This window comes from Uloborus diversus, chromosome 1 (assembly GCF_026930045.1).
Source record: "Uloborus diversus isolate 005 chromosome 1, Udiv.v.3.1, whole genome shotgun sequence".
NCBI classification, from domain to species: domain Eukaryota; kingdom Metazoa; phylum Arthropoda; class Arachnida; order Araneae; family Uloboridae; genus Uloborus; species Uloborus diversus.
The window spans coordinates 83,743,850-83,755,882 of record NC_072731.1 but is presented as its reverse complement, the minus strand read 5'-3'; the positions used below and the strand labels follow the sequence as shown (position 1 = coordinate 83,755,882).

The following is a 12,033-nucleotide window of genomic DNA, read 5'->3' as shown; positions in this document are numbered from 1 at the left end:
AATTTAGCGACCAATTTTTTATTGAATTTGTGATACTTTGAAAAATAATACAAGATTTCTTTTGGGCGAGTGTTGCAAAGAATGAAGCAGTTAGCAATGGCGTGCCGAGAAGGTGACATCTCAGAAGGTAAATTCTGTCCACGCTAGTGAATAGTGATAATATGCTTTACATAAAATATACATGAAAATTAGTATACATGTAGTTAAGTTAACGTGAACCAACGTCGATAAAAAGGCAAATATTAAAAAGTACAACAGTACTAAAAATTAAAGAACACAAATAGTCGTTTGCAAACAAGCTGAATCGAATTTATTATCGGAAATAATCGTCTGTCAATAACGAACAATTAATCGTTGAAACTCGAAAGATAAAATCGTTCCTTACTACCTCGATCGCCTTTTTGGTCTTTGAACTTCGGTTTTATCCCACGTTGACCTTATCATGAATCCATGTTTACGAGTTTTAGTAATTTTGGAGAAAAGTTCAAAAAACAGTGGTGGTCGAAGGTTGAAAGGCTCTTGATAACATTAAATCAAAGTTTCAAAAGGAACTTAATTAATATTTAAACTTTGATATTTATATTTCGGAAAATTAAGGCACGTAATCTTTTAAAGGACGTTGTGGAAACATCTAGAGTAGAAATCATCGCTGTCGCTTTTGGAGCAAAATAACTGGAATCCATAGAAAAAATTCAAACATAAATTTTTCAAAATTTAAAATGAATTACAAAAAAGAAGTTAATTGGCAAATGGCTGAATATTATTTTATGTTTGCCCATTAGGTAGATTTTTCCTATGTTTTAGAAATTAAGACAGTCATCTTCGAACCGTGGCCCATCAAATGGAATAACTTATTGAGTTTCAACGTAATAAGCAATTTACAGGGAAGAGGTTAAAACTGTAGAGTTTGAATTCTTATTCATTGCTTGTTGAAAAATATCAATTTCTAGCTATCAGATTTCATGCTCTGTTCACAACATCCCTTTTTATCAGCACTTACATCTGTGAGCATGTGTTCTCCAAAATAAAAAAATTAAGTCTAAACTGAGGAGTTGCGTTGAACACTCATCTCGAGAATTCTCTTCGAACTGCTTCATTGCTCAAAAAAGTCAATGTTGATTGATTAACAAAAGAGAAAAATGTCAGATTTCTGACTGAACTGAAAAACTCCGCATTTTTGATAGTTTAAATTTCGTTTTGTATTTGCAACAAGTTTCAGTCTTTTTTTCGCTATTTCATTTACATGGTGTAATAAATATCAATTTTTCACTGTAATTTTCACATTAAATGAAAACTTATCTTATACTTCATATTGTTTCTCTCTAAATTGAAGCATACATGCTTTATCTGATCCAATGCGGTTCACAAGAACGTCCAAAATAAAAATTTGACCTTTTATTAAAATACTAGTGGCAGCCGCACGGCTTTGCCCGTAATGGAAAAGTTAAAAGGTCTTTTGGTTCGCCTGTATATTTACAAATAATGTATGGGGAATTTTCTCGCCAATTGGCTTGTACCCACGTTGCAGTTCCACGTTATGATAATTTCGTATCTCGCCAATTGGCATGTGCCCATGTTACGGTTCCACGTTACGATAATTTCGTAATTTATGATAATTTTTTCTTAAAATTGAAATAGAAAAAGAACCACATCGAATTTTCGAAAAATCGCTTCGAGGTGCACACCCCCATGCTACAAACTAACTTTGTGCCAAATTTCATGAAAATCGGCCGAACGGTCTATTCGCTATGCGCGTCACAGACATCCTACAGACAGCCTCCGAACAGAGAGACTTTCAGCTTTATTATTAGTAAAGAAGATAAAGATAAAGATTCTTTCCCATTTTATTAAATTTCTTTGAAAAATGGGCTCAAAATTGGAATAGAAAAAGAACAAAATCGAATTTTCGAAAAATCGCTTCGAGGTGCACACCCCCATGCTACATACTAACTTTGTGCCAAATTTCCTGAAAATCGGCCGAACGGTCTAGGTGCTATGCGCGTCACAGACATCCTACAGACATCCAGACATCCTCCGGACAGAGAGACTTTCAGCTTTATTATTAGTAAAGAAGAAAAGAAAAGAAGAAAGATAAAGAAGTAAAGAAAAGGAAGATAATTTTCAGAACAAATTCTTTCCCATTTTATTAAATTTCTGTGAAAAATGGGCTTAAAATTGGAATAAAAAAAGAACAAAATCGAATTTTCGAAAAATCGCTTCGAGGTGCACACCCCCATGCTACATACTAACTTTGTGCCAAATTTCATGAAAATCGGCCGAACGGTTTAGGCGCTATGCGCGTCACAGACATCCTACAGACATCCTACAGACATCCAGACATCCTCCGGACAGAGAGACTTTCTGCTTCATTATTAGTAAAGAAGTAAAGATAAAGAGGTTTGAAGACCACTGATCTAGAAAGTGTTACTGAAACTACGCAGAACTAGTGACATGTGCTAAACGTCCTTTACTAATTTTTCTTGTTGTCGTAATGGATCCAAATCCACCATTATGCTTCAATTCAAAAAACGTTTAATGGAAAGGTACGCGGTTATAATGTTACATTGAAGACACTAATTATTTAGGTTGCAAATTCATACATAAACTTAACAAATACGAGTAAAAATAGTAAACTAAAAACAAATGCTTGCAATGAAAAGTTTTGGGAATCTTTGAATAAAATTTTATGGCACTTAACATGATGTTTCATTACGGGGTGAATTCTAAAAACAGGTTAATGTCCTTGTAGTAAGGCCTAAATGAGGGTCTTCCTGACTTATTTGCATGTAATTTAGATCAATACTAATAATCTATACTAATAAATATAAAGTTTATTTGTTTGAACGCGCTAATCTCAGGAACTACTGTTTTGAATTGAAAAATTCTTTTTGTGTTGAATAGTCCATTCATTGAGGAAGGCTATAGGCTATATACCATCACGTTATGACTAATAGGAGTGGAACAGCAATAAAAAAAAATGTATGAAAACGGGAAAATTGATATTATAATATAATTTCCTTGGAACGCTGGATATGCGTAGGCACGGTGGTTTGACCTGAAACTGTGGGTTTTGTGATCCAGTGGGCGTTGGTTCGAGTGTCCATGGAGCAAATCTCGAGAGTACTTTTCAGAGAAAATCCTAAACGATGCCAAAAATGATTTGTAACAAATATATGTCTCCGCACGTTTCGTTTTCTTATTTTTCTTATTAATCTATACTAATAATATAAAGCTGAAGAGTTTACTTGTTTAATCACGCTAATCTCAGGAACTACTGGTTCGAATTTAAACCGTCATTTTGTGTTGAATAGTGCATTTATCGCGGAAGGCTTGATATTATATTGATATTTTAATTAGAAAAATGCTATTCATTGTTTTTTATGTGATTATTAGAAGTTTTTAGTATTTCTTACAACACAGACCCCGAACCGAACCAATTGCGCCAGAAAAATATTTTCTGTACTAAAATGTAGGAAATTTATTTTTAAGTATGACGAAAAAAAAAGTTTTTGCAGATAGAGCGTTTTTTTATTTTTTTATTTTTTATGCATTTTTGAAAAAAACCCTTTATTACACATTTTTCCCAGGCTTAATTTTTTCTAAACTCATCCCGCAAAAAATATAAAAGCCTCTTTTTTGAACCCTAACTATCCAATAGTAAAGCCATTTCACCTTCTTTGGAAAAAAAAAAAGTTTTAAAAAATATGCAATACTTGTTTTTTTTTACATATTTTTTTTTAATGCGGAGCACGGCGCGACTTCCAAGCATAGCCGAAGTTTTGTCAATCTTCAATTTAGGATGGTCATTACGTCATGGAAATGATGTCATGGCCACGTGATCCAACTGCATACCTTGCTTTTGCTTTTTATTAAATTTTCATTTAGGATTTTTACTGACCCACGACGTTTTACTGTTGTTATTCAGCGTGACATATTTGTGTGCATTTGATTCAATAAAAGCAGTGAGGTTGTTTTTTTATCTTTTGCACACCACGGGGAACATAGACTTTTTTTTGGTGCTATTTTAATTAAATAAATAAAGCGCGAGGTTTTTTTCCATTATCTTAGTATCGTATAAATAGAAAAAGATTGTTAATTATCATCAGAGGTAGATAGGCATAGATGGTATCGATAGATAAATATAGGTCGATATAAGGTATATGGTCACTAATAGTTAGATAGGCGCGTATTTACGAAACTTCAACGGGTGATCAAATCAATTCCTCCCCCCCCCCCTCCTGACTTTGAAAAAATAAAGAATTCACATAAAAGTAGTCGCGCTCTTTGTTATTTTTCTACAAAATGGGCATTGAGAATACACTCCCCCCCCCCCCCCGCCTCCTTTGGGGCTGCTTGCTTAGAAAGGCGAACTAACTTCGGCGAATAGTTTTAAATTCCAAAGTGACTTTAATAGGTTTTTTTGAAAAGGTGTGTGAAAAAGGTTTTACGTCAGAAGGGGGGGGGGGGGGCGCATGGATTTTCTTATCCAATGGACTTTCTTTAAATTCTTAGCACGAGCAACGCCGTGCGGGCGCTGCTAGTTATATATATCTAATGAAAGTCTTGCAGTTACCATTTTAGAAAAAACTAGAAAAATAATAGTACATAACGGAAAAGTACTTTTGCTGTATTTTTACAGATTTCTACAAATTAGAAGTAAATTTAAAGTTCTCTCGTAAAAAATGCTTTAGCGGCTATAAACTCAACATTTTCGCACTAAAAAGATGTGATGGTTCTACAAAATAGAGAATAGTTCAAAGATATGATGCTGCCCAACTTCAAAGTGTATAAATGATTTTTCATAAGCATCACATGATTTTGTGCCGACATTTATTTTTTAACCGAATAAGCGTCATTTGCACAGATATTAGATTTACTTCAAATTTGAAGAAATCTGCAGAATTTCTGCAAACTTTCATCTTCAATATAAAGATACCTTCGAAATCTCTGCAGAAAATTTGCCGTCTTTAACTGCCTGCCCCAGCTTTATGCCCCTTACCGCCCTGGCAGACCAATCGCTCACTGATCGGCGAAATATAAATGGTACACCTTTGGTAAGTTGAGCTATGATCTTCACAATATTCATCTGTTTTAGTGGACTTCAGTGAAAAGGAAATGCGTTATTGGCACCGCAGATTTGAGTTTGAATATTTTTTCAAAACTGCAACGAAAGCGATCCAACTCAACTTAGTGCCAATTACCCTTCCTTATTACACCAAACAGAGGTAAACATCGTCAAGGTCATAGCTCAACTTATCAGAGCCTCACTATAAGTACTATCTTAAAAGACTAAAATTTCCATTGTACGTACGATTGACATGTTGGTGTAGTTGGCTTTCACTAAAAAAATAGGACGAGTATTTTTTCTCCAAGCAAGCCTTTTGGAGGAATAAAACTCAAATTTGATGCGTGAAATACGCGCTCGGATGCTTAATGACTTATGCTTAGGAAACTCCAGGGCGGATCCAGATTCTGGTTTTCGTAGAGTTTATTTCCGGAAGGGGGGGGGGGGGGGTCATAACATAAGTGTCTTTTTTGGCATAAATGGGGGCCCTGGGGATAATGACCCCCATAACCCCCTTCTGGATCCACGCCTGAGGAGACTGTGGTGGGAAGGTTGAGGGGTCACCCCCCCCCCAAACGTTTGGATTTACCACATGCTGCCAATCCTATTACGGTAGTTTATATACATAAAGAGGCGGTTATGACCAATAAGCCCTACCCAGAAGGAATTTCTGGCTTGACTAAGGTTCTGAAAGTAGAAACCTAACCAAGGGCTATCCATAAATGATGTTGTACTTAAAAAAAAAAAAAAAAAAAAACATTTTGATTCTCTTTCCCCTTTAGTCACAAATTGTCACACTTCACCTTACCCCTCCAAAATGTCACGCTGTCACATGTCAAACTGTCTTTCATAAGCATATTTTTAGGAAAAAAATGCATGATGTCACACTTCCTGTTATCCCGCCCACTCCTTTCACAAACGAACTTTTATGAAATCACCCCTTCAAAACGTAACATTATTTGTGGACAACCCCTAATAATACAGCTAAATATTCGCAGCTGTCTGGCGGATTGTTGTTACTTGGCGCTCACAAGTATTTCCGCAAAGCAGTGTAACGTCTCATCGAAGATAATATCCTGTTCTTTAATCCAATTTAAAATCCTTTTGAGTGACCACTTAACACTTATGAATGTTTTCCAATATCTTTGTGTTTATTTGCCTACATTGATGTCATTTTGCTTTAGAATTGGAAAAATCTTGAAACCTAGACCTTCCTAAGTGAGAGGTAACTATATTTGAGTGCATTGCTCGTAGTGGACATTAATAAACAAAACAGAAAGTTAAAAATGCGAGTGGTTTTGCATAAATATTATGAGATTGCTTTAAGATAAGATCTGTTCCAGCTGAGTAAGTCGGAAGTTGGTGAAAGAAAATATTAAATTTCGCTTGCTAGTAGAAAAGTATGAGAGCGTTAGATTTCAGCGAAGGGAAACTCGGTTTGTAAGACAACTTTCTCGATTTATGTTTATAAAATGTTTCAAGTTAGGCTTCATAAAATTAGGTTTAATTCACTTTACAGTTACTCATTATGTAAGAGAAAGTATGTTTGTCTGTATGTAATTGTAAATATGTATGTCAGTCTGTATGTAATTATTTATATACAGGGTTTGTATTATAATTTATGACTGCATTTTAAGCGATGACTGTTTTAAGTAAATTTTACAGATATCGCTGCAAACTTTAGTAGCCTTCAAAGCATGCTCCTTGAATGTCAACACACTTCTGTAGGCGAGTTTTCGACGGTTCGCACACTCCTTGAAAACGCAGTTTCAATTTTTTCTCCACAAAAACTATTGATTTAAATTAAATTATATGCCCGTTTCTTTGCCGATATCAGTGAAATAATTACGCACATCAAAAATATAGGCATATACCAATTTCCAAGGTCGGACAATATTTAAAGAGCATCCGTTTTCCCTTTTTTATGATGAGCTTGTTATTGCTCGATGCTTCAGAACTCTATTTAAGTGTTCCACCCTCATTTACGATTCATGAATCCTCAGAGGAACTTTGCTTGAGTGATGTTTTAATGATTTTATTTACTTTACTTTCCATGCCCCACGCCCGTGTTAAAAGACCAATGATGTGTGAAATAAGGTTTTAGAAAGATGGTTTTCTTCTTTGAACAGTACAATTTGTTCAAGACTTATTGCATCCATTTATGCCATCCACGATTTTTTCCCTAGGGTATTTTGCTTGTTTGATGTTTTTATTTCAGCCTCAACTGGCTGAAATAAGAACTGTGCAATATGGAGCAATTAAGCGGTTTTTTTCTGCGCAGTTTCTACAGGGTGTTCCATTTTAACCTGCAAGACCTTTATTTTCGCAACCATTAGTCCTAGATGTATGCTTCCAATTACGAAAATGTTCAAAATTAGATGCAGAGTTAAGATTTGAATGTTTGAAGCAAAAATAAAAATGAGTCAAAAAATACGAAATTTAACTTTTTATACGAGCCCAAGGTCCCCTAAGAAATACTTAGTGAAATAATCTGCATTGAAAACTATTACTAACACAAAACACTTGACATTTGTGCGATCAAAACTCAAGGAGATATTCCAGTTTAAAGTTTTAAGGGACCATACAGAAGATGAGATTGGAACTCATCGCTCCTTCAGAAGAATGACAAATCGTCAAAGTATGAAAAACAAGGTATTTATATTTTTCATTGCTATTCAGATATAAATGCAAATGTTATGCCGTGATACGCAAAAACACACTACAAAACCTCGAATAATTTGAAAAATCACACTCTATGCACACATGTAATTTTTAACACATGTTAACCACTATATTTCCCCTCAAAAGGTGTTATTGACGGCGAGTGAAAAATAGCGTAAGTCACAAAACGCCGCGTTTCATATCTCGGTGAATATTGGTCTTACTAAATTTCAAACTTTTTGTCTTTTAATTATTTTTAAATGGATATTATTTCCTTAAATATAAGTTAGGGGACCTGGAGCCCGTATGAAAAGTTAAATTTTGTATTTTTTGACTCGTTTCTATTTTAGCTTCAAACATTTAATATCTTAACCCTGCATCTGATTTTGAACATTTTTGCAATTCAAAGTGTGCATCTAGGACTAACGGTTAAGAAAATAAAGGTCTTGCAGGTTAAAACGGAACACCCTGTATATAACGCTGCAGTTAAAAGAAATTGGATCAAATTGATATTAAGAGAAAGTACTGGATATTAAGTAATGGAATAACTTAATACTTTTTTCATACTTTTTACTGCGAACTAAGCTTATAGAAATAGAATTTAGAATTAAAAATTAATATTTACATTTTATTCATTTTAATGGATCTTTTAGTCTTGTATCAATGCTTGTTTCGTTTAAAAGTTAATTTTAAAAAAAATAATAATATATGACACCGCCAAATAAGTTGTTTCTATTGAATCTTGACCGAACATGATGATAATAAATAAAATGAAACACAACTGCTAAGATTTAAAATGCTTAGTAACATACATATAACGAAAAAGTACGTAAAAGACCTACATATAATGAAGAGTTATCAAAAGATTTGAATAATATAAGAAGTTTTATTTAAGAAGCCGTAAGAGCTAAGGGGCTCATAAGCATTGAAAAACTGCAGTTTTGTACGTTTGAAAAGTCACTTTCATATTCGTGGTCTCTAGTATTATATTTTGTTCTTTAGCTCGGGGCTTAAATTGAGTTGAGCCTAAGATTTTCCGTTAAAATCGAAACCCTTAAAGTTTGTGAATACGAAAGAAGAAACATGCGAATCGAAAAGACGTAACTATGGCAACGCCAAATAAAACATAAATAAATTTAATGGAGACGAGATTATTCTAAATTGATTCTTAACGACTTATAACTTTTTTCCTTTGGAGATAGAAGTTTAGTTTTTAGACCGTAGGTCGAGTTAGATCTGGAGTAAAAAAAGTCAATCTTTTCAGCGGTGTCAAAAAGAAAACTATAGGACAATTCCTTCGCTTTTTACTGAAAGATTTAATGAAGAAAGTAGTGCCTAAATTTTAGTTAAGCCTAAAAAAAGTCGAGCTATAAACGCAAATAACTCCCGCCGTATTTAATTTAGAGCATTGAAACAAATTCCGCAGAACGCGAAAAATTCTTCCCTTTCCAACAATATATAATATAAATATGTGCAAGTAATTTTTCACCCCTTGAATGGGCAATAACAGACAATTTACCCGAAATTTGAGCTTAAAAAGTTAATTCCAAAAAAAAAAAAAAAAAAAAAAATCGAATTTTCTTTTCTTTATCTTTATCTTTACTAATAATAAAGCTGAAAGTCTGTCCGGAGGATGTTTGGATCTCTCTGACGCGCATAGCGCCTAGCCCGTTCGACCGATTTTCATGATATTTGGCACAAAGTTAGTTTGTAGCATGGGGCTGTGCACCTCGAAGCGATTTTTCGAAAATTCTCTGTGGTTCTTTTTCTATTCCAATTTTAAGAACAAAAATATCATAAGATGGACGAGTAAATTACGAAGTTATCATAACGTGGAATCGTAACATGGGCACAAGCCAATTGGCGAGATACGAAATTATCATAACGTGGAACCGTAGCATGGGTACAAGCCAATTGGCGAGAAAATTCCCCATACATTATTTGTAAATATATATGCGAACCAGAAGATCTTTTAATTTTTCTATTACGGGCAAAGACGTGCGGGTGCCACTAGTAAGAAATAAAACCCCAGGTGCACACTCCCAGGGCTCGAAGCAATTTTGTACAAAATTTCGAGGCTGTAGGTGCTATGGGGTTTCCTGGACGCACGTCCGCCACAGACTTACTCCCAGAATTTCTTTGAAACCTTACTTTTATTTACTACTAGTGGTACCTGCACGGCTTTGCCCGTAATAGAAAAATTAAAAGGTCTTTTGGTTCGCCTGTATATTTACAAATAATGTATGGTGAATTTTCTCGCCAATTGGCTTGTACCCATGTTATGGTTCCACGTTATGATAATTTCGTAATTTACTCGTCCATCTTATGATATTTTTGTTCTTAAAATTGGAATAGAAAAAGAACCACATCGAATTTTCGGAAAATCGCTTCAAGGTGAACACCTCCATGCTACAAACTAACTTTGCGCCAAATTTCATGAAAATCGGCCGAATGGTCTAGGCGCTATGCGCGTTACAGAGATCTAGACATCCTCCGGACAGAAAGACTTTCAGCTTTATTATTGGTAAAGATAAAGATATAATAGTAACCAAATTTTTCGAAATTTATGCATATGAGCAAAAGAAAGTGCTCAAAATATAGTGCAATAATTATCTAAATGCAATAAATTACATTTTTTGTAGTTACAGAATGTAATATATTGAAAATATAAACTAAAAATATAAATAGAGCAAATTCTTTACAATAATAAAGCTGAAAGTCTCTCTGTCTGGATCTCTGTGACGCGCATAGCGCCAAGACCGTTCGACCGATTTTCATGAAATTCGGCACAAAATTAGTTTGTAGCATGAGGATATGCACCTCGAAGCGATTTTTCAAAAATTCGATTTTGTTCCTTTTCTATTCCAATATTAGGAATATTTTACCGAACAAATTATCACAACGTGGACGTGTAAATTACCAAATTATCATAAAGTGGAACCGTAACATGGACGAGCAAATTGGTGAGAAATTCACAATCCATTATTTGTAAATATGCAGGTGAACCAAATGACCTTTTACTTTTTCTACTACGAACAAAGCCGTGCGGGTACCACTAATTTAAAATATAAGTACATATATTTAACAATCAATTTATTGTTCTTTATCCTATGATTTAAAAAATAAGTTTGGTTAAAACATCATGTAAAACTTTATTTGCAAAATCCATTAAAAGAATTAAGCTTTTGCACCTAAATATTGCACATTTAATTACATTACTTTGAGTTATAAACGGAACTGAAGTTAGTTACCTTGGTAGTTTTGTGAATTCAGGACATAAATATTTTTACGTAAGGAAGTTATGTAATGGAGTTATTGGCTTTTTTATTTTTTATTTATTTATTTATTTATTTATTTATTTTTTTTGTAAGTAAAATATTTTTTAAATGAACATTTGAGAAAAATATTATCAGATATTCATTAATTAAACCTCATTAATATATACATTTATGCGTTACAAATATTGCCGTAAATACGAATTGATTAAATACCCCTTTAGCTTTAGCATACTTTTGGACAGTTGAAGACACTTTCGGACACTTTTGGACGGTAAAAACCACCTGTCCTGTCCTAAACCAATTTCGGACTGTCCAAAATCCAACCCTTCTTGGGCCCTAAACAATAACTTGACAATGAAGATGTAAATCTCACCAAATGTGCTACTGGGAGTGGAGCCCTTTCCTCAGAGCCTTTAGTGTCTCGAGCCACACCCCACACTTACTTTACTGATATCAAAACTTAATTAAAAATAATTCAGTTTTGTCGTCTATCTAGTTGCGAGGAAATGAATTCTGTAAAAGTTGTTTCATTGCCAATGCAGTGTATATACAGAGAAAACAACCAGCCCTAGTTACACTCCTCTCCTATTCGCATCTGTACGCATCGGGTAGCTCCTATGCTGTAGCGAATACCGTTGATAGTAAGCCGAAACCCGAATGGCAACGTTTATGATTAACAGGGGAGCTCCGATGGGAGGCTACTACACTGTTAAAACTATAGGTTGCGTTTGGCACCTTTCAGTGGTGAAACGCTTGTTCACCAGCGACACCCGATAGAGAGCCGAAATTGCACCCTTAGAAAGGATGAAAACCTGGCTCCCTTCACCCAACGTGCACCGTAGGTGAAAGATGGTACTCTAGGTGAGAAAAATGGCACCTTTATTGCTTCCTAGAGAGATCCCCCCCCCCCCCCCCGTGTTTGCGTTTTTTAATACAATTGTGTTTTATTTATTTTGATTTATATATACGAAGGCATTTGATCACATTTCAACTTTCGAACATAGTTTAAAAGTGTTCATGACTTTAATT

The 12,033-nt window shown here is 34.5% G+C and overlaps 1 protein-coding gene across 4 annotated transcripts in view; it reads right to left on the bottom strand.

The window, feature by feature from the left end:
• Positions 1 to 12,033, bottom strand: part of LOC129230736 (perilipin-3-like) — a 95,042-nt gene that overhangs the window by 27,503 nt on the left and 55,506 nt on the right. The window lies entirely within an intron of this gene.